Source organism: Crinia signifera, chromosome 8, assembly GCF_055691185.1.
Source record: "Crinia signifera chromosome 8, ASM5569118v1, whole genome shotgun sequence".
Lineage (NCBI taxonomy): Eukaryota > Metazoa > Chordata > Amphibia > Anura > Myobatrachidae > Crinia > Crinia signifera.
This window is the reverse complement of record NC_139224.1, coordinates 124,604,741-124,629,598: the sequence shown is the minus strand read 5'-3', so window position 1 is coordinate 124,629,598 and position 24,858 is coordinate 124,604,741. Positions and strand designations below refer to the sequence as shown.

The following is a 24,858-nucleotide window of genomic DNA, read 5'->3' as shown; positions in this document are numbered from 1 at the left end:
ATACTGGAGTATTCGCCAGGATGTGACTGGTTGCACATGCGCGTCTCATTTGTGGACACACTAGTGGCACTATCCATGCAACAAGTCTTGTGGGCTGGATGAGCAGAATTATATCTGTAATACAGTACAGAAACAATGAAGTATGGAGAAAACCTTTTCATAAAATATAGAGCATGGAGATTCTAAAGGGACATTAGTAAATTAATTGAGTAAACAGGAAAGTGTTGAGCCTTTCATGGACTTTACAGTGGGAGCCTCCTAAACTGTGTGGGGAAGTGAGTTCCATAGAGAAAATTTAGAAAATGATTTGCCATCTTAAAGACAGCCAGTAGAGGGAATGGGTGGTATGTGGCTGGTACAGGCCTGGGTGGTTTATAACCTGGCAGCTGCGGTTTGTACCATCTGCAAGCGGCGCAATTGGTTGCTGGGGGTCCAAGGTAGAGGGCATTTGCAGTATCAAGATGATAAAAATGCATAAACGACTTTTGTAAGGTTTTCAGGGGGAATTAAGTGATTGGTTCTGGCTATGTTCCTCAGATGAAAGAAAGATGATTTGATTATTGCTGATATATAATGTTGTAAAGTGATGCCATAATCCAAAACAATGCCAAGATTCCACACATGACCATTGTTTTGTAATTCTTAACCCAAGTATAAGTCCAGTTAGTTTGCTATGCTGAAGTATTTTCCTTTCATAAGGACCTCTGTTTTATCAGTTGCAGAAAACTGGCATTCATCCACTCCTAGACAGCCATGTGGGGTTGATTTATTGGGTTCACAGTACCTGAAGAACAGGACAGGTACAGTTGTCTATCATCTGCATAGCAGTGCTAGACCAGGCCATGGCATGGGGGATAGTATAGAAATGAGAAACCAGCTAAGGACTATGCCATCCAGTCCACACATTTTTCAGACGGTCAATCAGAATCCTTTGGCCCATGGTATCAAGTGATGCAGAGAGATCCCGAACAATAAGAATGAATAGCTACCTCTATCTCTTGCTATAGAATCATTAAACACACCTTACAGGGCTTTTTTAGTGCTATGTATTCTCCTGAATCCTACTGAATTCCAGGTGAGAAATTGGTAGAAACCAATTTCTTAATGACCTTTAATAGACAAGGAAGGTTTGATACAGTAGGTGAATCGAGTAATTGCCTATTGCTTAATGGGGTCCTACAAGACAGTGCATGTCTGATCTCATTTCCTGGATGATCTTAGAAGCGATGCTGCAGAATGATTCTAGCGGACGCAACCAAAAGGTAGATAAGTTTGGTCCTGTATAGGTAGCTATACTATAGAGAGGAGGCCACAGTGAGAACTACGTTTGTCTCCCTGTACTGTTCCATTGTACAGCGCTGCAAAACACTTGTGGCCCCTTATAAATAAAATGATGATAATAATAATAATAATAATAATAATAATAATACTGTATAGGGGGGTAGTTGCAATGTGAGACATGGAGGGGGCTGCTTTACAACAGACATGGGGCCAGATGTATTAAGGTTCAACAAGTTATACAATGGAGAGTGATAAACAGCCAGCCAATCAGCTCCTACCTGTCATGTCACAGTCTGGGTTTGAAAAATAACAGGTAGGAGCTGATTGGTTGGCTGTTTATCATTCTCACTTTATCACTTTTTGAAGCTTGATACATCTGGCCCATGGAGGGGACTGCAATGAGAGACTTGTAGAGAGCTACAATGAGAGACATGGAAGATGTTGCCTAAATATTTGTTAGGTTACTTTTACCTATGTACTTTAAAAGCATGGCTGCTTGGTAATTACCTTAGCTAATAATGGAGCTCATAAGGGTTCCTTTAATCGGGTAGCTTAAGAAGTGTTCCAAATTTTCCAGGCAGAAGGGCTTGGCATAGCGCCACGATCCCCATTTTGATAATTTTTAAAGGCATGCCCAGTGCCCTAGCAAATGGATAGCCCCCGGCTCCCTCCCTACTTCCCTGCACTGAAGAGATGCCATGTGCTTGCTCACAGCATCACTTCAGTGATCACCGGCTGCTCTGCAAAGCTGCAGATCCCCCCAGCTGCCCCCCCCCCTCAACTGGCAGGACATTTCCACCTGCAGGAGGGACAGCGGGACAGTCTCCAAATAGTGTAACTTTGCCGCGTTTAATCAGGACAGTTGGGAGGTATGAATGACTGAAATCCTTAGGATGGAGTTTCCATTATATAACATTAGAACTCTGGTCATTTTGAGAAGTGCAAAGGTTAGAGGGACGCATAGCTGAATACAATTTGTTCTGCAGTGTAGCATATGGCTTTCTCAGGGTAGAAAGGGCTTATATGCAATATGAAATGCTTTCCATTGCATCCACCATATAGCAAAGTCCAGCGTGACCATACATGTGATGATCATGTGGCCTAGCTCAAGGAGTTCGATGCAATGTCAACTTCATCCTCTACATGCGGTAAAACTTTATATTCAATGCTTGTATAATGACCCCCACATGATTTTTTGCTGATGTTATGAGATAGTTGCCTGAATAAATCTTATGATTAAAAAAATAACACACCTGTCTGTAAAACGACTTTCTCTCCATATAAAGCTCAAGCATTGACCGTTGTGTGCTACTTTTCCCGCCACTAACTGTACGCAAAGCACCAAGTTAGGTCCTTGTCATCAAGTTACATTTTAGAGCATCTGGGACATAGGTCCAAATTCTGAATGAAATCCTGAAGAAGAAAATTCGATCTTATCTCGGTTGAGTAACATTGTCTCTTTGTAACTTTGTACATTACACAAAATCTCGACTGACGGCCAACTGACACAACAAAATACTTTATTATAGACACTATGACAATATGTGCTATGTGCACACAGGTCTCTAGAAATGCACCAGGTATAGCATTACAGTATTTACCTTTACAGTTGCACCGTCGTGTGAGATTTTTCCTCAATTACATTAAATTGCTGTAAAGCGTTCTTGGGTTTCTTGGCAGATACAGAAGTAGCGTGAAAGACTTTTTCTAAACTGAACCTTGTTTCAACTACTGACGGAGCACTGACTGAGCACTTGTTACGTTGTAGATTTTCTTTTAAGTGAAGAAAGAATGTGTCACGTTTTAACTCCAAATATATTCACACATTTGAATATATAAATGATACTGTTACTTACCTTTAGTATGTTTTTTCCACTGACAGGTATACTTGGAAAACATCTCTCTGTAAAAAAGAAATGTTGATATAAATATCTGAGGAAAAATACTAATCAGAGAATACATTGAGCAGACTTACTGATCTTGTATACCTGGAAACTGATTTTCAAACAGACTCTGTCAGTTCAGGCTTGGCATTCCTTGTCAAACAAAAGCACGCCTAAAGACACATTTCAAAAGCAGACAATGCAGTACTTGCTAACCTGCAGAAAATCGAAAAGGATCACGGAGACAGAGAACAAACAGAATAGGTAAGCATTAAGAAATGGAACACAGTTCTAAAGAGATGTTTCTGAGAGCCAAATATGTTTAAAGAAGCAGCATTAATAATTAAAGACGAGTAAGTAAAATTCAGTATATTTCTTTTTGCTAGTATTGTCTCAAGATTTGTAATGTAGAGATACAATAATTGATCTAATATCAGCAACAACCAGTGTTGCCCAAAAATATATATATATATCGTTGTAAGAAAAGGCGACTTGACCTGAAATCTGAACTTTTGTTAGTGGTGAGATATACTTTTCCATGGTATTTGCCCATTGCAGTCACATAAAAATTTGGGTCAGCTAGCCCTTATGTGAATTGACAGCAGCTATCTCACAAAAAGATGTTTCCTTATAATGTGACCTTTCCTATCTGCTGTGTCACATTTACGCCACTCATGTTGCTTATATTGTGTCACATTGTACGGTGATTTGACGCTACATAACACAACATGACAAGAGCTACAGTTGACTGCTATTCGCATTTCATTCAGCTTGCTTTTCACTCCATTCCCTCTGCAGTATGTTTTCTCTGGAAAGTTATGTTTTGGGTTTCTTTTTTTGTTTTGGTTGTTTTTTTTCTTCCTTTTATTTTATATTTCCTTTTAAGAAACAGAACATGATTTCCAAAGGCTCCAAAATGCATTTTTTATGACTCACAGCACAAAAGTTTGGCCACTTCAATCACTTAAGAGCATTTATTGGCCCTAATTTCGAGGTTTTTCTTGCCACTGGCAGAAGTCTGCAGAGATATAGCCTTTATAGGTGGAATGTTTGAACAAGTTTTCTGGATAGAAATAATAACAAAAGCAACTTGAGAACAACTGTAGTTGCTGCTATTTCAGGTAGCCTGCGGCAAAAAATATTTACCACAGCAAATGATAATTTAAAGCAAAACACCTTAGATAACAGCAACTCATACTGTTTGGACTGTGACTGCCTAAGCCAGAGAATCACTTCTCAATCCATGTGTCTTTTTTTTTACCAGACAAAGTGGATCTCACATGCTAATAGTAGTTTTTGCATCCAAAGTTTTCAGGTGCTTGTTACTTAAACCTTTTTGTTTTCTTGCCATGGCTTGCAACAATGGGATACTGTCGTATTGTCGACCCGACTTAGGTAGTGGTTTTTATAATAAAAACCGCTACAAACTATGTAACATTAAATAGCATGTCTCATTACTATCCTCCCTAAAGTCTATATCAATCCAGAGCAATGTAAGACTGGAGTATAAATATGTATTAGTACAAGGAGGAGGTGGCAGCAAACTAGGGAAGTATGTCTCAAAGGAAAGTATGGAAGTGAGGTCTTAGAAGTTCCACAGCCATCACCTGCATTAAGTACAACAAGGTTGTATTTTTTGATTTGCAGACTTGGTGGTGCCCCCACAGATCCTTGCACCCTAGGCAGCTGCCTAATGGTAGAGCCGGCACTGTATATAATGTAGTAAATACAGGTAGTGCATGCATGATAATGTACCAGATTAATAACATCAATGCACTGTAGGCAATACATCATAGTCCTCTGCAGTATAAAGCAACATATGCATACCTCCCAACTTTGGCCGGCTGGTGTCAGGACTTCTGCACATTGCCTAGCCACGCTCACCATTTGGTAGCTGTGGGGGCATAGCTCTGTAAGCGGCTGATTATGACCCCTGTCCCTCTGCCTTCCATGTGCACACTGGGTCTATTCACCGCTGTTCTGATAAGCAGAGCAGCAACTTATAGAGTAGACATCCAACTGCTCCCCCAACAACTGCGGTACACTGCTGGCTCCAGGTGGCATAGGGGACAGTCCCAAAAAACCTGACTGTTTCATGAAAAATAGGACAGTTGGGAGGTATGCATATGTATAATTAAAGTGTACAGCTGGAAACTGACCCCTAGTGGAGGAGGGGGGCTCAGGGTAGTAGGGTCCACTTGGGTTTTCCGTATATCCATGTGGGACAGCCAAACCCTGGTCTATAGGCCCATAAGCAGGCACGATTCTATGTCTCACTATGTAGCAGGTAGAGCTCAGATAACACAGTGATAATCCTTTAGACCTGCTTACTGCTGCCCTCCTTGTGCTGCCTCTGTTCCAGTATTTGTGCTAACATGGTTGAGTTCTTGGTCTGTCATATTGCTTCAGCAGGCAATACCATAATCAGAATCAGAATCATCTTTATTGGCCAGGTATACTTGCGTATGCTTGGAATTTTTTGTGGTAACAGTGCAGCATCAATCAGGGAACACAAAGGGGTGGGAAGAGAGGCATAAACATACATTTCACATATATCTAGAACAGTTCGAGTTAGTATTTAGTATTTGGTATGTTCAATACGGTTTAGTTGGTGGACAGCTATTGGGAAGAAGCCTTTTGTAGTTCTTGTCGTCTTTGCTGGGATGGACCTAAAACGTCTGCCTGACGGAAGGGGTTCAAACAAGTTGTGACCAGGGTGTAGCTTGTCCGCCAAGATCTTTCCTGCACGCTTATTGACCCTGGCTAGGTATAGTTCTTGGACAGGGGGGAGCTCCGCCCCAATGATCTTTTCTGCCATCCTCATCACTCTTTGCAACCTTCGTCTGTCTTTCTCGTTTGCTCCTCCGAACAAGATTGTGATCGAGGAGCAAAGGACAGACTCTACTATGGCAGTGTAGAAGATGAGCAGCAGCTCCTGCGGGATGTTGAATTTCTTGAGTTGCCTCAGGAGGAACAACCGCTGCTGAGCCTTCTTGACAGTTGTAATGATGTTGGGACCCCATAGGGGCGAGCTGTGTTGCACAGGTCTTGAGGGCAGATGGAGACACTCCATTTGAGGTCGCAGGAAATCTTTGTTTCTAGGAATTTGAAGGAGTCGTCCCTCGACACTACTCTGTCAGATATTATGAGTGGGTGCATGGCATTTGGTTTCCTTCTGAAGTCCACCACCATCTCCACCGTTTTGAGGGGGTTGTGGTCAAGGTTGTTTCCGCTACACCATTTAGTTAGTCTGTATGCCGACTCGTTTCCATCCATGATTAGGCCGATAACCGTTGTGTCATCTGCAAATTTTATAATTTTTACTGACTGTTCTGCTGAGGTGCAGTCGTTTGTGTAGAGGGAGAAGAGCAGGGGGGAGAGGACACATCCTTGAGGGGCACCGGTGCTAATTGTGCATGTGTTTGACATGAATGCACCTGCTTTCACCGCCTGTTACCTTTCAGTCAGGAAGTCAGTGATCCAGAAGCATGTAGGTTTTTGAACTCCTAGTGAACTGAGTTTTGGCTCCAGGATGTGAGGGATGATAGTGTTGAATGCCGAGCTGAAATCAACAAATAGTATCCTTGCATAGGTGCCTGGACTGTCCAGGTGCTGTAGAATGTGGTGCAGCCCTAGGTTGACTGCATCCTCGACACTTCTGTTTGCTCAGTAGGCAAACTGCAGGGGGTCAAGGTGAGCATTTGTAACAACTCTCAGGTGGTTCAGCACCATACGTTCAAGCACTTTCATGACCACCGATGTTAGTGCAATCGGCCTGTAGTCATTGAGGTCTTTCGCAGTTGAGCTCTTGGGAACCGGGACGATAATTGAAGCAGGTGGGGACCTTGCACATTTCTAGTGAAGTGTTGAAAATCCTGGTAAAGATAGGGGCGAGCTGTGTTGCACAGGTCTTGAGGGCAGATGGAGACACTCCATCTGGGCCTCCAGCTTTCCTAGGGTTGACCCTCTTGAACATTCCTTCTTCCTCTGTTTGGTCCACCCAGAGAGTCTGGGGGTGGCAGTTTTGGAAGGAGGGTGGGCAAGCCATTTTGCCCCAGTCAGGGGTAGGACTGATGCAGGTAGCTTCCTTCTGGAACCTGCAGTAGAAATCGTTCAGCTCGTTCACTAATTTCTGGTGCATGGTGGAGGGAGTTCGAGAGATCTTGTAGTTGGTTATAGCTTGCATGCCTCTCCAAGCTGACGCGGGGTCGTTGGTTGACAGGTTGTTCGCCAGCTTGTCTGAGAATCTTTTTTTTGCCAGCTTGATTTCCCATGTTAGGGAGTTCCTGGCCTGTTTGTACAGGACAATATCACCACTGCGATAGGCTTCTTCCTTTGCCCGACTGAGCTTCCTGAGTTGAACGCTGAACCATGGCTTGTTGTTGTTGAAGGTGCGTGCTGTTTTGATTGGCACGCACAGGTTCTCGCAGAAGCTGATGTAGGCTGTCACTGTGTCGGTCAGATCGTCTAGGTTTGTAGCGGAGGATTCAAAGACTCCCCAGTCTGTGCATTCGAGACAGGCCTGAAGCTTCATTTTTGCCTCGTTTGTCCAGCTTTTGACTGATCTGACCACTGGTTTAGCTGACCTTAGCTTCTGGGTGTAAGTTGGTAGAAGGTGGACTATGCAATGGTCAGAGAGGCCCAGAGCTGCCCGGGGATAGCCCGGTAAGTAGACTTGATATTGGTGTAGCAGTGGTCTAAGGTACGTCCTTCCCTGGAGTGGCATCTGACTTGCTGTCTGTACTTCGGTAGCTCTTGGGACAGGTTGGCACTGTTGAAGTCATCCATCACTATAAGCAGTGCTTCCGGATGTTTGAGTTCTGTGTCTGTTATCCTGGTGGCCAGTACACCCCCACCAGGACTATTGAGGCAAATTCCCGGGGGGAGTAGAATGGGTTGCATTTAATGATGAGTGTCTCCAGTTGAGGGCTGCTTGATTTACTCAGAGTTTTTACGTCGGTGCACCACCCTTCATTTATGAAGAAGCAGATACCTCCTCCCTTGGTTTTTCCAGTGAGCTCCTTGTCGCGGTCAGCCCTGAGGAGACTGTAGCCCGGCAGCATCACCGAGGAGTCGGCAATGAGTTCATCTAGCCATGTCTCAGTAAAGCATAGGATAGATGAGCCAGCAGTGCCTGATCTTGCATCATTTATGAGCAGGGACAGCTCATCCAGTTTGTTTACAAGGGATTGGGTGTTCGAGAGTAGGATAGCTGGGAGTGCAGATCTGTGACCTCTGCATCTCCACTTAACTAGGGCCCCAGCACGGCAGACCCTCTTGCGAGTCCTGAGCCTCACATATCTTTCTGTCAGCCTAACTGTTAGGTGGGGGGCCCCTCCAGGCCACTTGGCGGTGGTAGGGGCATGTCTGTTCCTACTGGAGGGAGCCAGCGGCCTGGCTGGGATTGCCCTCATTGTTGTCGGGGGCTCAGTTCTGGCTATCTTCTCAGGTGGGCACTGAGTCACACCACTTCCTTTTTGGGCCCCCATAAGTAAGCCCTGGGGGTTTACTTTTCTGCTACCTCTGTGAATGGTTCTCCATGGTCGCCGGTCCACTCTCCAACAACTGCCATTCAACTTTGCTGCATCCTTTCTGCACAGGGAATGCAAGGGCAGCGTGGACTTTGAGGGCTGCCGACCTGCCCATGTCCCGCTCCGTCAGGCTCATACGGGTGGTCTGCTCCAGGGGTGAGCTCCATTTCAGAAGGGCTTCTCTGCTGTGCTTGGTTACCACACTTGGCAGGGTCATAAAACCATTGAGCTACTCCCAATGGGTTGATACATTTAACAGGTCCTCAAAAGTGAAACAGGTTTTCAGCAGTCCAGTAAAAATGTCTTCTAGGTATATCCTAGATTCACACCAAACAATGACCCTGATTCATACTTGGGTTCTAATTCAGATCTGGGCATGCCCAGCTGTTTTAAGGGAAGGTAGCTCACACTTGAAACATAATTCGATGGATTAGCAGCTATTCACCAATCCAGCTCATTTCTGCAAGCCGTGCTAAGCTGTTCGCTTGCACAGGGCGGGGTTTCATTCTGGTCGGGAAGCTTATTCCTTACCGCAGGGCTCCAAAACTTAGCAATTAGGTCGGAATTACTCGCAGACCCCAGGAATTTTATTGTTAATGTTAATGATTTCCCTTAAACTTCCCAGAGCTCCAGGCCCCATTCGCACTAGAGGATGTACTATATCCTAAGGTGTGTAAACTCTATATCGTTAATGACCCCTCCCACCGGCTGAACATGCAGGTCAATTTGGCTATATAGCCAATAACCTGCACTATTGGGGTATTTAGACGTGATTGCTGCTCTGCAAACTTGCAGAGCCATGTGATTTAATTGCCGCCACCCTATGCCAGGTTGCGAATGGTGGCTATCTGATCGCAGAGCAGTGATCAGGTCCCATAGTCAGGACAGAACTGCGTGTAGAGACAACAGAGGGGTCGTTAACCACCCAAGGGAGCACTAATCATTGCCATACAGGGGTTTGATACCTAAGATGGGAGTTCTAATGAAGATGGGATGTTGCTAAGGAGAACCAATAAGATTCTATCTATTATCTTCTAGAAGGTGCTAACTAAATAAGAAGTAGATCACTACTGGTTTCAATGGGCAACATCCCATCTTCAATAGAACTCCCATATTAGTAAATAAAGCCCATAGTGCGTGCACACTAAATAACATGCATGACAATATAATTTAATACAATTGTGTAATGCATACCCAGCTTAGACATGTCCTTGAGAGAACAAAAGATACTAATGCAGTTAGCCACCAAATCTCAGAGAGTGTCCAGAAGCTGCCAGAATTACAGTAACTCCATACATGGGATTCCAGCTTCTCTCCGTCTGTGGAGTCACCTGGCATAGAATTATTCCCATTGACAATAACAGGCACTGAACACAGTATAAGCTGGGTAACCACAATATGATTCGCGGCACCACCGACACTGTTAACAATATCGGCAGTTCCAGCCGACGATCTAGTGCATGCACATATTCAGTGATGTCACCCAGACCCCAGCCGAACATGCAGTCGACGATATATTCTATATGACCCGCGGGAGCGCGCATTGTTAACAATATAGTGTGTCAATACTAAGCGATTTAGCTATCATACATATCATATCACATAGCTTGTACCCATATTAACAAAAAAACTACATCTTTCAAATATAATTCATACAATATAAAAACACACCTCAAACTTATATTAGTCTGTTATGGGGACCAGGGATAAAGGGGGTTATTTGGGTTGACTCGCTCGGATGCAAATTCGCACCCTTGCAAGTCCACCATAACCCGCCCTGCGAATGGCAGGCTGCCTGCCCCCATCATTCGCACAGCCTGCGAAGGGATGTTTTACAGGCCGGGGGGGGGGACTCCCACATCTTTCGATGATCAAAAGATGTTGTGCGTGCACGCATATGTAAAGTAACTCTCAGGTCGGGAGGAAGTGGGCGGGCAGCTGACATCCGGCGTGATCACCATGGCCGCACGTACCCGGAGTATGCACATGCGCATACACCAAACATACACCAAGCGAACGAACGCTGGCTGCGAATGGACCAGAATAACGTCAAAAAAGTAATCAATGATTCTTGTTCAAAATGAGGGACTGCCTGGATGTGCAGTGAGGTAGCTGCCTTTGTCACAGATGCCTCCTTTCTGCTTCCATCCTCTGCTGTTGCAACTCAAGATGCAGCGTTGGATTACTCTGTGCAACCTTCATATTTACTTGCATTTTAGTGCAGAGCAATGTACATGTACTTACTGGGCATCATTAAAGTTGTGGAAAACAGCTACAGCATAAGGCAAAATCCTCACTGGTGTTGGTATATGCCTATATTTATGGTGGATTGTTTAGCTTTCCAACAAAGCACATACTGTAGGTGCGTGGAGCAAGATGCCGGCTTCAAAGATGTAGAAATTTTCAACAGGCAACAGCTGGCGCAGAAACCGTGTCCCTCGCACATTATGCTATGAGTGTAATAGATTAGTAGAGCAGTGCAGAAACAAGATTTTGAAGGCAGAGGATCTCCATGCGGGCCTGAAGGCCACATGGTAATCCCAGCTATGTGTTATAAGTTCTATTCTACGCTACAAAAAAATAAGTTTTGCTGAACAAAGAGATGATGTACAGTATTTTGGGTTTGATCATACTCGGCATACTCTGTGCATCTCCACGTCCTACTTGGGCAGAGAAGCACCTTTCAGGGTGCAGTTAGCACAATGTAAAAAAATAAAATTGAAACTAATACAGTGTTTAAAGAGTATCTTAATACAGCAACATTCTGACACAATAGACATGATTCTGAGTAAGGAATAAAGTAATGCTGGACATACACTAGACTAACTTTCATCCAACTAGTTGGTTGGTTGGATGGTTTGACTGAAAATCTGGTACTGTATGGGAGCAAATAACAATCATCAATTTGCTCACAAACCCCCCAAAATGGACAAAAAATTCAGTCAAATTGTTTAAATCAGATTCAACTACGGTACCTAGGGGGTTATACTGGTTGACTTGATCGGATGCGAATTCGCACCTTTGCGAGTCCACCAGAACCCGCCCTGTGAGTGGCAGGTCGCCCGCCCCCCATTCAGATGCCGTGCATGTTCTCATAGCCTGCAAATGGATGTTTTACATAAACATCCATTCCCAGGCCAGAGGGAAACTACCAAAGTTTTAGCACTCCTTATTAGTCAAACTTTGACAAGGCACTTGTAGTTTCACAACAGTTAAAGAGCCACAGGTTGCCTACGGCTGGTCTATGTCATTGAATGCCGACTTGCTGAACCCAGAGTGCATTACGGTATGTGGCATTTGTAATAGGCATTACGGTTAAACGGTGTACATTAATTTAAGTAGCCTGGCACTGTTTGGGTGGTGATCTACTGGGTCACTGTGTAGGCCTTCAGCCAACTAACTTAAGCGTGGGAAGACAGCAACTATTCCTGTAGTAATCAAAGGCTGGACCTGCAGCGCACACAAATTATTCAGTGCCAAGTTATCTGGGGGACGGGGATGACGGGGGGGGGGGGATGACTAGCTCCGCCTCAACCGCCTTTTCTTCAATGAAAATCATCATGTGATGATGTCACACAATGCGCCTACCTGCTCCAGCACCCGCCTGACTTTCTCTGTGTAGGTAACGCAGCGGCTGTGTGTGCCCTGCTGCAGTGTGCGACATGGGTGACATAATGACAAGTAATCACGCAGGTCACACATCCGCCCACGTGGCCCGGTAAAACGAATTCCTGCACACGCCAGCTGTGTTTGACTGAGGAGATGTCCCCACAGCCACAAAAATGCGGTGAAAACAGGGGGGCTTGCGGGAGAGTCACCCCCGCTAAGCCACTTTCCCTTTTCACAAAACCACACCCTCTTTTTCAGCACGCGCGGGTCCCTACTGCAGGGGGGGGTTGATTGTGGGACCGCCATTACCATATTTGTAGATTTGTTAGTGTTGCTAGGTAGTGCTAAGTGGGATCCATTCAGAACCATCTATCTCCTCAGACCATCTGAGTGTGAGCAGTAACTGTACTTGTCAGTGTAAAGTTTCGCCAATACTAATTAGCGGCAAACGTTGCAGCCCTGAATGCTGATATTTTACTCTTTCTGAATTAAAACTTCCACTTTTAGGTTTACATCTGTCATCTAATAAACTGTCCTATTATGTTCCTCATTCCTTTCATTTAAAGTAGTCAAAGGCTATCTTACACAAATACATTGTCAACACCTTTTCAGTGCCTTGCAGGCTCGTCAGTCATTAAAGAATTACAAGAAATACAGTAATTAATGCTCAATAAAAGTATTGCATAACAGGCCGATGTGAAAAGCTTGTTCAGAAGATGGATTTGAATCTAGAAGGAGGGTTAAATAAACAAATGATAATAACACCAATCACAGCTTTCAGTTTAAACCCTGCAGAGTCAATCTGCTTCTGGCTGTGGAGGTACCAACCAGCAAAGACGAGCTAATTAGACACAGGCAAACACTTAGGCGATCACACCTTGTTAATACAAGCGTCTTCCTGTCATTTGGCAAATCTCTCAGCTGCTTCCAAGCATGAGTCAACAAATCCCTGCAAACAAGTTCATCACTTTAGTTGTCAGTGACATCCAACGCATGACGGTGGCCGCAGGTGTGAGGTAGCAAACTAGTTAGGTAGTGACATAATCTTCAAAGATCCATATTGAAAACATAACACTGGATTATATTAACCTGCTTTAACCTAGCAATGCTGCACAGTTGCTTGTAATTACTACAGTATATCAAGTATATTGTTGTATATGTATGTATGTATGTATGTATGTATGTATGTATGTATGTATGTATGTATGTATGTATGTATGTATGTATAGTTCTAAATATGTAAAACAGAAATACTAAAGACAACTAGAAAGGCGCATTTTAGCAAAATATCATCTGGACATGGTTTTAATATCATTGTAATGTAATATACACTAAGGGCCAGATGCACTAAGGCCCTTATTCTAGTTCACTCTTTTTGACAAAACCCTTCTTAGATGGACAAAACCATGTGTACTGCAGGTGGGGCAGATGTAACATGTGCAAAGACAATGAGAATTGGGTGGGGTTTTTCTTCAAAGTGAGATCTATATTGCAGTGTAAAAATAAAGCAGCCAGTATTTACCCTGCACAGAAACAAAATAACTCACCCAAATCTAAATTTCTCTGCACATGTTACATCTGCCCCCCTGCAGTGCACATGGTTTTGTCCAGCTAAGAAGGAATTTGCCTCTAAGAGTGAACTAGAATAAGGCCCTAAGCTTCAAAAGTGATAAAATGGAAAGTGAAAAAACAACCAGCCAATCAGCTCCTACCTGCCATGCCACAGGCTGTGTTTGAAAAATGTCAGGCAGGAGCTGATTGGTTGGTTGTTTATCACTCTCCATTTTATCAATTTGAAGCTTAGTGCATCTGGCCCTAAATATTAATTTATATTGCCAGTTCATTAAGACCACATACCGACAACAGCATGCAGCACAAAAGATGGGCATTCTAGCTAGAAAATATGAACGAAGAATAACAAAGTCATTGCAAAGTACTGGACCAACATTTTAAAGCATGAACATTCTAATCTAAACCTGTAAAAACATGCTGAGCCTCTGCTTTGTAGGGCATACTGGGTTTTGTAGTTCAGCAGGAGAGCTGCAGGTTTTTTACATCTGAGTTTACGTTTAATTTGTGTGTAGAGATTTCACACTGGAGATTATACAAATAATATTTGTTATAATATTTGTCAAATATGTTTCTTTACTGTGCTATCTGTATGTGGGTCTTCTGCCCACTTGGATGTCCCATAATTCATTGCTCTAGTTAATTAAGCTTATTAACTCAGTCAGAAGCTTGTGTCTTTATTAGCAGTGGTGTAACTTGTGGGTTGCAATAATATAATTTGGGCCCTCCTCCTCCACCCAACCCTAAGTTCAAAAAATGCAACACGGCAGTGGGTGACAGGGTGAGGCAGATGGTGATAAGGAGAGGCAGAGAGATGCAGAGTGTGACAGGGAAAACCAGTGGTTGACAGGAAGAGGATGACAGGGGCAACAAAGAACCCCTCAGGAGCCCCGGTGAACTGCGCGTGCTGCACTAATGGATGTTCTGCCAACAAGACCAAAAACAAAGAAGTCAATAGCTACAACATAAGGGCAGATGCTGCAAACAGTTCTTGGCACAGAAGAAAGTGAGACTTTTCCTCTGGCACACAGCCTTTTTGGTTGGGGGGAGATATCATTTAATTTTGGTGCCCCTATGTTGATTCAATGTTTCCCCCTACAGGGGCACAATAAACAATAAAAAGGGAGTGAGACTGTCAATCCTCTAAAAAGGAGGGAAGACAGTTTGGAGGGAGCTTGTGAGAGCTGTTCACCAAGAGCTGCTGCTACAGACAGGATGGTCACTCCTCTGTAGTAAAAAAGTAGCGCTGACAATATATTTAAAGATTGGGTAACCTTTGCACTTTATAACTACTGCATGGTAAAATCAACATAATTAAAACATTTCACTAATGTGCATTTCATAATAATTCATTAAAGATACTGACACCCTGATGGTGTGTCTGAGGAAAGTCCGTTCCTATAATTGCCCTTAAATTATTCCACACTAACGGTATGCTGTAAAGTCAATATACTGATATATATATATGCAGGAAAGAAATAAGACCTTGGCGACTAATTGTTGTAAGAAGTAATAAATAGTATATAAAAATATCAAATATAAAAAATTTATTATGACAATATAAGACAAATATACAAAAACGACCAGAGGGGGGCGGACTGCTACGAAATCAGACTTAAAATATTAGGGAGTCAAGGATACATAAAAACATATATAAAATTTTTTTTTAATATATATATAAAAAAAGGGGGAATGGGATATAAAACGTACAAAATACAATAGATAAAAAGTAGAAATAGTAATAGCAGCAAATTCAATAAAGAACGCTTATCTTTTTGAGAAGGTAGGAGGTCAGATACCCGACGCGTTTCGTCTATGTGACTTCTTCAAGGATATATATATATATATATATATAAAATATATATATATTCTTATATTCTATATAATAAGTTGAAGAGTCTGTGTGTGTGTGTGTGTGTGTGTGTGTGTGTGTGCGTGTCCGTCGCATTGCGGACACACTGTGGCACTCAGAGACACCAAATTTGGCAACAAGGTACCTCTATACCTGGTGGTGTGCACCTCGAAGCCGTTTTTGGGAAATTTCACTCAGAAATTTAAAAAACACCAAGATTCAATTTGCCTTGAATCAGGATCTGGAAAAAAAGATTGACGATCTGGGAAAAAGATGATGACGGAACAACACCACACCTGAATTCATTGCTCCCATTGAATATGAATGCAAACACATTCCAACATTATGGTGGAGGATTTCAACAATAAGGAATATTTTAGGATATACATATACCACACATCACACACACACACACACACACACACACACACACACACACACACACACACACACACACACACACACACACACACACACACACACACACAGAGCCAGATTAAGGTCTAAATGGGCCTGGAGCTGAAAATTATCAAGGGCCTATTATGCGCAATAATAGGGGTTGTGGCCAGCACTTAATAATGTGGGGGGCTTGACCAGTGTCAGACTAAGCCTCCGCAGCCCCCGCCGTGGCGGGGAGGCGCAGAGTAACTATGGGCGCCGGGGGGGCTGCGGTGCTATAGTTACCCGCTGCGCTGCTGCCCGGCCTCATCTTCGGTCACTGTCCCGTCACTCGCTCCCGGCGCCGGCTCCTGCTGATAATGAAAAGTGATACTTAGAAAATGGCTGCCCCCGTATTGCAGACAGTTTTGGCAGCCATTTTCTAAGAGTCACTTTTCATTATCAGCAGGAGCCGGCGCCGGGAGCGAGTGACGGGACAGTGACCGCAGATGCGGCCGGGCAGCAGCGCAGCGGAGACTGGAGCAGCGGAGACTGAGGGAGACTGGACGGTACAGTGCCCGGCTCTGACAGGTATGGGGGGGGGCTAGTCGTACAGCGCCGTGTGTGACTGTGTGGGGTGGGAGCCAGTAGCGGGGTGTGTCAGTGACCGCAGCGGTGCGGCTACGGCTATCTTGCTGTTATGACCGGGCAGTGTAATGGATAGAATGTAAAGTCACGGCAAACGTATATAAAACATTACGAAGACCCCAGGAGACCGGTCATACAATGGCAGCGGCATCGCCATGGTGACACGTGTGTAACTGCATACTCTTGATACAGGGGAGGAGCACGCCGTGCCGATGTTCGCACATTCAAGCGATTATTTACTGCATATAATAAAGTTCTGAAAGCTATTGGAACCATTTTCTCCTGCCTCTGCACAGGGGGGGCGCCGAAAAAGTTTGGCGGGGGGGCGCAAAATATATAGTTACGCCACTGACCAGTGTTCTGGTTGGGCGGTCTGCTCATGGGTCTCTATTTGTGTAAATACTTTCAACTAATTATATATGCCTGGAAAAAGCAGGAGGCTGGCATAGGAAAAATGTAGGAAGATATATTGGTGGGTGCCCTCCAAAAGGTGCACCCGCAGGATGCCGATGTCCTAAAATCCTAAAATACTTGCGGGGTGAGGCGGCACTCCAGTCATAAAAAGAATACTGAAAGACAAAACTTGATAGACAACATTTCAGCACCTTTTATGTGGTCATCTAAGTTTACCACACCATATACCGGGATGCAGTCAACATGCCGGTGGTCGGAATCCCAGCGGTCAAAATACCGATGCCAGAATCCCGACCACTGCAATGCACTTTGTCCCTTTATGGGTGTCCCCCGCAAGGAGGAGCGATCCACAGCCCCCCTTGTCAGCATTGCGGAGGTCGGGATTCCGGCGTCTGTATTTTGACCGCCGGGATTCCGACCACCAGCATATCATACCGGACCCCATATACCCCTTATACAAATCATGCAACAAAAGAGTAACCCCTTTATATTGTACTTGCCTCTTAGACATTATGCCACATGGAATGAGCAAAAATTCACACCGACTGAGCCAAAATTCACGTTATGCCACACAGATTAAGGCAAAATTTTGCCACATGGATTGAGCCAAAATACACACTATACCAAACAGATTAAGCAATAATGCACAATATGCTTCATAAACGGGCATTGCGCGCCAAAGGTGCGCATTAAAAATTACACCATAATGCCCATTACATGTTTAGCCACACACCATAATGTCCATTAAGTATTATGCCAAACACCATAATGCCTATTAAAAATTATGCTACATAAGTGCTGCTTACCTATATGCTCATTGCCAGGGGTTACATGCTCATTGCCATGTGGGATTGCATGCTCATTGCCAAGGGGGAATACATGCTTGCGGTAACTGGGGGACAGCCGCCGCCGGGCAGAAATTACAGCCATTAACAGTCGGGCAGAGAGCAGGGGGCTGCCCCGCTGTATTCAGAGCAATGCAGATCCCGGCTATTTGAAATAATACCCCTTTCACACCAGAAAATGTAGGGATTTACCCGGGCTGGCCCCTATTACACCAGCCTAGTTCCTGCATTTTCTGGTGTGAGGATAGAAAACTACCCCCCCCCCCCTTTTAAACTTTAGGGGTAGTTATCCAGCATTATCTTCGGAACCAATTGACCCATTTACATGTGGGCTTCGAATGATTTTCAAATGATTTTGGTCCTATGAAACTGGGCCATTTGGTTCCAGAGAAATCTGTCCTCAAACAACATGAACAGTCATAAAATTACATTTCAGAAACGAAAAAATGGGTTTACCCGCAATATCTCTGGAACCAATGAACCCATATGGACCAGCCTGGTATCAGATTGAAGGTCCAGCAATTTGGGTTAGACTTAGGTCAACCTTGAGCTTCTGTGATGCTGTTGGAACCAGGTGGGGGTCGGAATTAGCGGGTCTCATGTTATCCTATGGGGAAAACGTTCCAGCTTTGCCTGGCGGTATCTCCGGTTCCCGGGGGGCTAGCAACGCAGGGCCAGGCTTGTTGGAAAGCCCTGACCCTCAGCTATAAAATGGGCCTATTTAGAGAGTGGGCCTGGAGCTGTAGCTCCATCAGCCCCATTGTTAATCCGGCTCTGCACACACACACACACACACACACACACACTATACTTGCATACCTCACCCTCTCCCTGGCAATGTGTGAACCTGTGGTGAAATACCCTTTTTATCAATTAACAGCTCACCACAGGTGACAGTAATCAGACATTACCAGGGAAGTCCAGGAACAGAGCATTTTCTCCATGAAACAGAGAGAGTCAGGTAGGCAAGTTTCACACACACATAACACACACAGTACACCACATACGCACACACAGCACACCACACACAAAGATACATAGCGCACTACACACACTTATACATTAGTTAGATACACACATCACACACATAACACCCCACATGCAGTACAACATACACCCACAAACACTACAACACACATCCTATAAGAGTACAACACTCACAAATACACGCACACACACTTAAATACTGCACACATACAGAAACACACAGAACACACACTTAGACATTGCGCAGATACACACAGCACACTACACACATATATACATAGTGCACCTCACACACACGATCGACACAACACACCATACACAGTACAACACACACATATTCACTACAACACACACCCAAAACACAGTACAACACACACAAACATTGACAACACACATTTAAACATTGCATAGATACAGCACACGACACACACACACTCCACACATACTGTACACACACACACTTACATATTCTACACACAGTATACCAAACACACAAACACATTACACACAGACACTACACCACACACACCCATACATACCACACCACACACATATTGCATATAACATTTCTGAATACTCATATCAGCGTACTTGCTTTCATTTCTTACATCAACTATACTGACATTTTCATCATTTCGATTGGTCTGCATGTATGGTTTTTAAAACTGCATTTTGGGAATTCTTATTTTTCCGGAATAGAATGCCACATCCTCCTAAAAAAATATATGTTTAAGAAGAACGCAGCAAATTGATAGAGAGAGAAATCAGAAAAAAAGATATGAGGAAACAGATGAAGAACAACAAAAAAGACTGCAGTCAAACAGGGCTACTACCTCAGCAGCACCTACAAAGGAAACACCACAACTTCGACAAAGAAGACTGCAATCAAATAGGGCTTCTACCTCGGCAGCACGTGCACAGGAAACACCGCAACTTCGACAAAGAAGACTGCAATCAAATAGGGCTTCTACCTCAGCAGCACGTGCACAGGAAACACCGCAACTTCGACAAAGAAGACTGCAATCAAATAGGGCTTCTACCTCAGCAGCACCTGCACAGGAAACACCGGAACTTCGACAAAGAAGACTGCAATCAAATTGGGCTTCTACCTCAGCAGCACGTGCACAGGAATCTCCGGAACTTCGACAAAGAAGACTGCAATCTAATAGGGCTTCTAGCTCAGCAGCACGTGCACAGGAAACTCCGGAACTTCGACATAGAAGACTGCAATCAAATAGGGCTACTACCTCAGCAGCACGTGAAGAGGAAACAACTCAACAAAGACAAAGAAGATTGCAGTCAGACAGGGATTCTGCATCAGCTGTGCGGTTGCATGTCTGGAGTAATAAGGAAAATGCAGCATTCTCCTATAGCCCTTTAGTAGATTACACGTCAGATGCAACATGTACTATCGGATCAATGTCTTTAGTTTGTGATTATTGTGAAGCTTCAAAGTGGCAAAGTGAATGTCAAGGTATGTGTTGCAGTGGTGGAAAGGTGAAACTGTCACCATTAATTCATCCTCCACAGCCTTTGTGGACATTGTTGGCAAGTGACTCATCAGATGCCAAACATTTTCAACGTAACATAAGAACATACAATTCCTCTTTCCAGATGACCTCTTTTGGAACAACAAAACAAATAACAGCCAGGATATATGCCAACATTCAAAGTACCGGGGCATGTATATCATAAAATTGGAAGCCTCCAAGCTTTGCCTAATGAGGAGCCAAAGTTTTTACAAATTTACTTTGTTGCAGATAATATCCAACAAGCTGAGCAGCGTTGCCAAAACTTTCAAACCATAAAACAACACTTGGTGTTGCAGTTGCAAGAAATGTTTCATCGAGAAAATAGCTACATAAAAAGCTTCAAATCGACTATAGAGAAAGTCACACCAGAAGTCAAATTAATTATTTTAGCAGATAAAACACCGCAAGGTGAACATGACAGACGTTTCAATGCACCAGTGGCATCAGAAGTAGCAGTAATTATGGCTGGAACACAATATGGAAGTCGAGATATACTATTGGAAACAAAAACTAACAACATTAAGAAAATTGCAGAAACTCACAGATCTTATGATGCCTTACAGTATCCAATATTGTTTCCAAGAGGAGAAGATGGATATCATTTTGCTCTACGTCAAATCAATCCAGTTACAGGAATTCTGACAACACGAAAGATTTCAGCTATGGATTTCTATTCATATATGATCATGGTGCATTCTTAAAATTTCAATATTCTTCTCCGAGGTAAAGACCTATTCCACCAGTTCATCGTGGACATGTATGCGAAGATTGAATCGGAAATGCTAAGGTACATTTGTCTGAATCAGAGGTCACTCAGGGTGGATGAATATGCGCATTTGAGGGATGCTAATATCAACGACGGTAATGTTTCTGACATTGGTAAGTTGATCATTTTGCCTTCAAGCTTCACTGGTGGTCCAAGATATATGCACGAGCGTACACAGGATGCAATGGCATATGTGCAGAATTATGGTCGCCCAGATCTCTTTATCACTTTTACATGCAATCCCGGATGGACTGAAATCCTAAAATGAACTATTTCCTGGTCAGAAACCCCACGATCATCATGATTTGTTAGCAAGAGTTTTCCACCTGAAACAAAAGACACTTATTAATCTCATTACCAAAGGCAACACTTTTGGAAAAGTACAATGTCATATGTATACAATAGAATGGCAAAAGCGAGGACTTCCTCATGCTCACATTCTGGTATGGCTTCAAGAAACTTTGCATGTACAAAGAGTTGATAGCTTCATCACTGCAGAAATACCAAATCCAGAAGAAGACCCAAGCCTATTTAGCATTGTAACAAGTCAGATGGTACATGGTCCCTGCGAAAATTACATTCCAAGTTCCCCTTGCAAGAAGAATGGAAAATGCACAAAGAGATATCCACGTTGCTTTTTAAAAGAAACACAAACGGGACAAGATGGGTACCCACTCTATCGACGCAGAAGCCCATCAGATGGTGGTTTCACAGCAAATAAGACAGTTCGGAGATCATCTGTGGTTGTGGATAATACATGGATTGTCCCTTATTGTCCACTTTTAACAAGAATCTTCAATGCTCACATAAATGTAGAGTTTTGCAATTCTGTCAAGTCCATAAAGTACATTTGCAAATACGTCAATAAAGGCTCTGACATGGCTGTTTATAAACTAACTACTAACGAAAATGAACATAATGAAGTTCATCTGTATGAAATGGGAAGGTATATTAGCACCAATGAAGCAGTATGGAGAATACTTGATTTTCCGATTCACAAGCGCCACCCAACAGTCATTCACTTAGCCGTCCACCTCGAGAATGGACAAAGAGTCTATTTCACTACAGAAAATGCAACAGAACGTTCACGGCTCCCTCCAGAAACTACCCTTACAGCCTTTTTCAAACTTTGCTCAGAAGATGAGTTTGCTCGCACATTATTATACCACCAAGTTCCAAGGTATTTCACGTGGAACAATGCAAACAAAAAATGGTTTTCTCGCAGAATCGGACAAAGTGTTCAAGACCATCCAGGAATCAAGTGTAGTGATGCACTTGGCCGAGTGTACGTAGTGCATCCAAACAACTCGGAATGTTTTCACCTGTAATTGCTACTACATGAGTTACGAGGACCTACTTAATTTAATGATCTTAGAACATTTCAAGATAGACTTTGTGAATCTTATAAAGAAGCATGCCAGCTTAGAGGACTTCTTGAAAAATGATGAACACTGGAACAGGGCACTAGAAGAGGCAGCTGCAAGTCGATCACCAAAGACGTTACGTAACCTGTTTGCTGTTATGCTCCAAATATGCTCTATGACAAGTCCTTTACAATTATGGATTAACCATAAAGAAAGCCTGTCTGAGGATATACTACATCAGGCCCGACTTCAACAGCACAATATAGATCTCAATATAATGACTCCATATTCAATACAGTTCTAATTATTATCGAGAACAAGATTAAATCATTAGGTGGATCAGATCTACAAACTTATGGATTGCCACAACCTTTAAGAGACCAACATTCAAGATTACCGAATGATTTACTAGCAGAATTATCTTACAATACAGATCACCTTACACAATATTTAGAAGAGAATGAATCAAAATTGGTTCCAGATCAAAAAAAAGCATAAGCCACAATTCTGGATTCCCTTTCAAATCAGAGTGGTGGCATATTTTTTCTGGATGCTCCAGGAGGAACAGGGAAAACTTTTCTTATTAATCTTCTTTTGGCCAAAGTACGCCACAGAAAGGAAATTGCTCTGGCAGTTGCTCCATCCGGTATTGCTGCTACACTCTTGACAGGAGGTAAAACAGCTCACTCTGCTTTCAAGTTACCTTTAAATTTAGCAAACACAGAGACACCTACTTGCAACATTTCCAGAGGATCAAGCAAAGCAAAGGTTTTGCAGCATTGCAAACTCATTATCTGGGATGAGTGTACTATGTCGCATAAGGCTGCATTTGAAGCCCTAGATGTTACTTTAAGAGACCTAAGACTTAACAATATGATAATGGGAGGTATCACTCTGGTTTTGGCTGGTGATTTTCGACAGACATTACCAGTCATTCCACGTGGAACCAGAGCAGATGAATTGAAGGCCTGCATTAAATCATCTTATATTTGGAACACCATTGAAAGGCTCAGACTAACAACAAATATGTAAGTTCATCTTAATGAGGATCCATCGGCACAGCATTTTGCAGACAAACTTCTGCAGCATGGTAATGGAGTTTTGGCTTCCGATTCAGAGGATGGTTCTATATCAATTGTAAACATTGGAAAAACTGCGACGACCCATGAAGAACTCAAGCAAGCAGTGTTTCCTGATTTAGTTCAACACTTTGCCAATCCTTCTTGGCTTAGCGAACAAGCTATCCTTGCACCAAAAAATGATGCTGTTAATTGCACCAACAGGCAACTGTTAATGACATTGCCTGGTCCAATTCACATTTACAAGTCAGTCGACACTACATGCGATATAGATCAAGTGATCAACTACCCGACTGAGTCTTTGCATTCACTCGATCTACCTGGAATACCTTCACATATTTTAGAGTTAAAAATCGGTGCTCCTATTATGCTTCTCCGGAATCTTGATCCTCCTTCATTGTGTAATGGAACACGACTGATACTGAAGAATTTGATGCCCAATATTTTGCATGCCACCATTATGACTGGACATGCTGCAGGTGAAGATGTCTTTCTTCCTAGGATACCGATGATCCCTTCAGATGTACCCTTTCAGTTTAAACGTCTTCAATTCCCTGTTCGCCTTTGTTTTGCAATGACCATCAACAAAGCACAAGGACAGTCTTTAAAAGTTGTCGGCCTTGATCTTCAAATTCCATGTTTCTCACATGGTCAGCTATATGTGGGATGTTCCAGAGTTGGAAATAATAAAAATCTTCACATTTTAGCTCCAAATGGAAAGACCATCAACATAGTTTATCCAGAGGCTCTTCAAGGTTAAAGAAATAAAATGTAAAGAAATGAAACCCAAATTTCTTTAGCACAATCATACTGCACTAATTGTAGTCCTCTTCACTATAGGCTGCACATACATTTTCTATGAGACCCTATTAATAAAAAATCTATATAATAACTTGAAGAGTGTCTGTGTCTGTGTGTCTCTGTGTCTGTTGGATTGTGGACAGACAGTGGCACTTGAGTCGCCAAATTTGGCAACAGGGTACCTCTGGACCTGGTGGTGTGCAAAGGCATTTTTCCTATATTTCACTTAAAAATAAAAAAAACCTCCAAGGTTTTCCCGGGCAACGCTGGGCGGGTCAGCTAGTATATATATATATATATATATATATATATATATATA

General features: G+C 43.1%; 2 pseudogenes; both read left to right on the top strand.

The window, feature by feature from the left end:
* The first annotated feature begins 21,284 nt into the window (after positions 1-21,284).
* On the top strand, positions 21,285-22,623 carry LOC146027284 (uncharacterized; annotated as a pseudogene).
* A 10-nt stretch (positions 22,624-22,633) lies between these two features.
* LOC146027283 (ATP-dependent DNA helicase PIF1-like) lies at positions 22,634-24,498 on the top strand (annotated as a pseudogene).
* Positions 24,499-24,858: the final 360 nt, after the last annotated feature.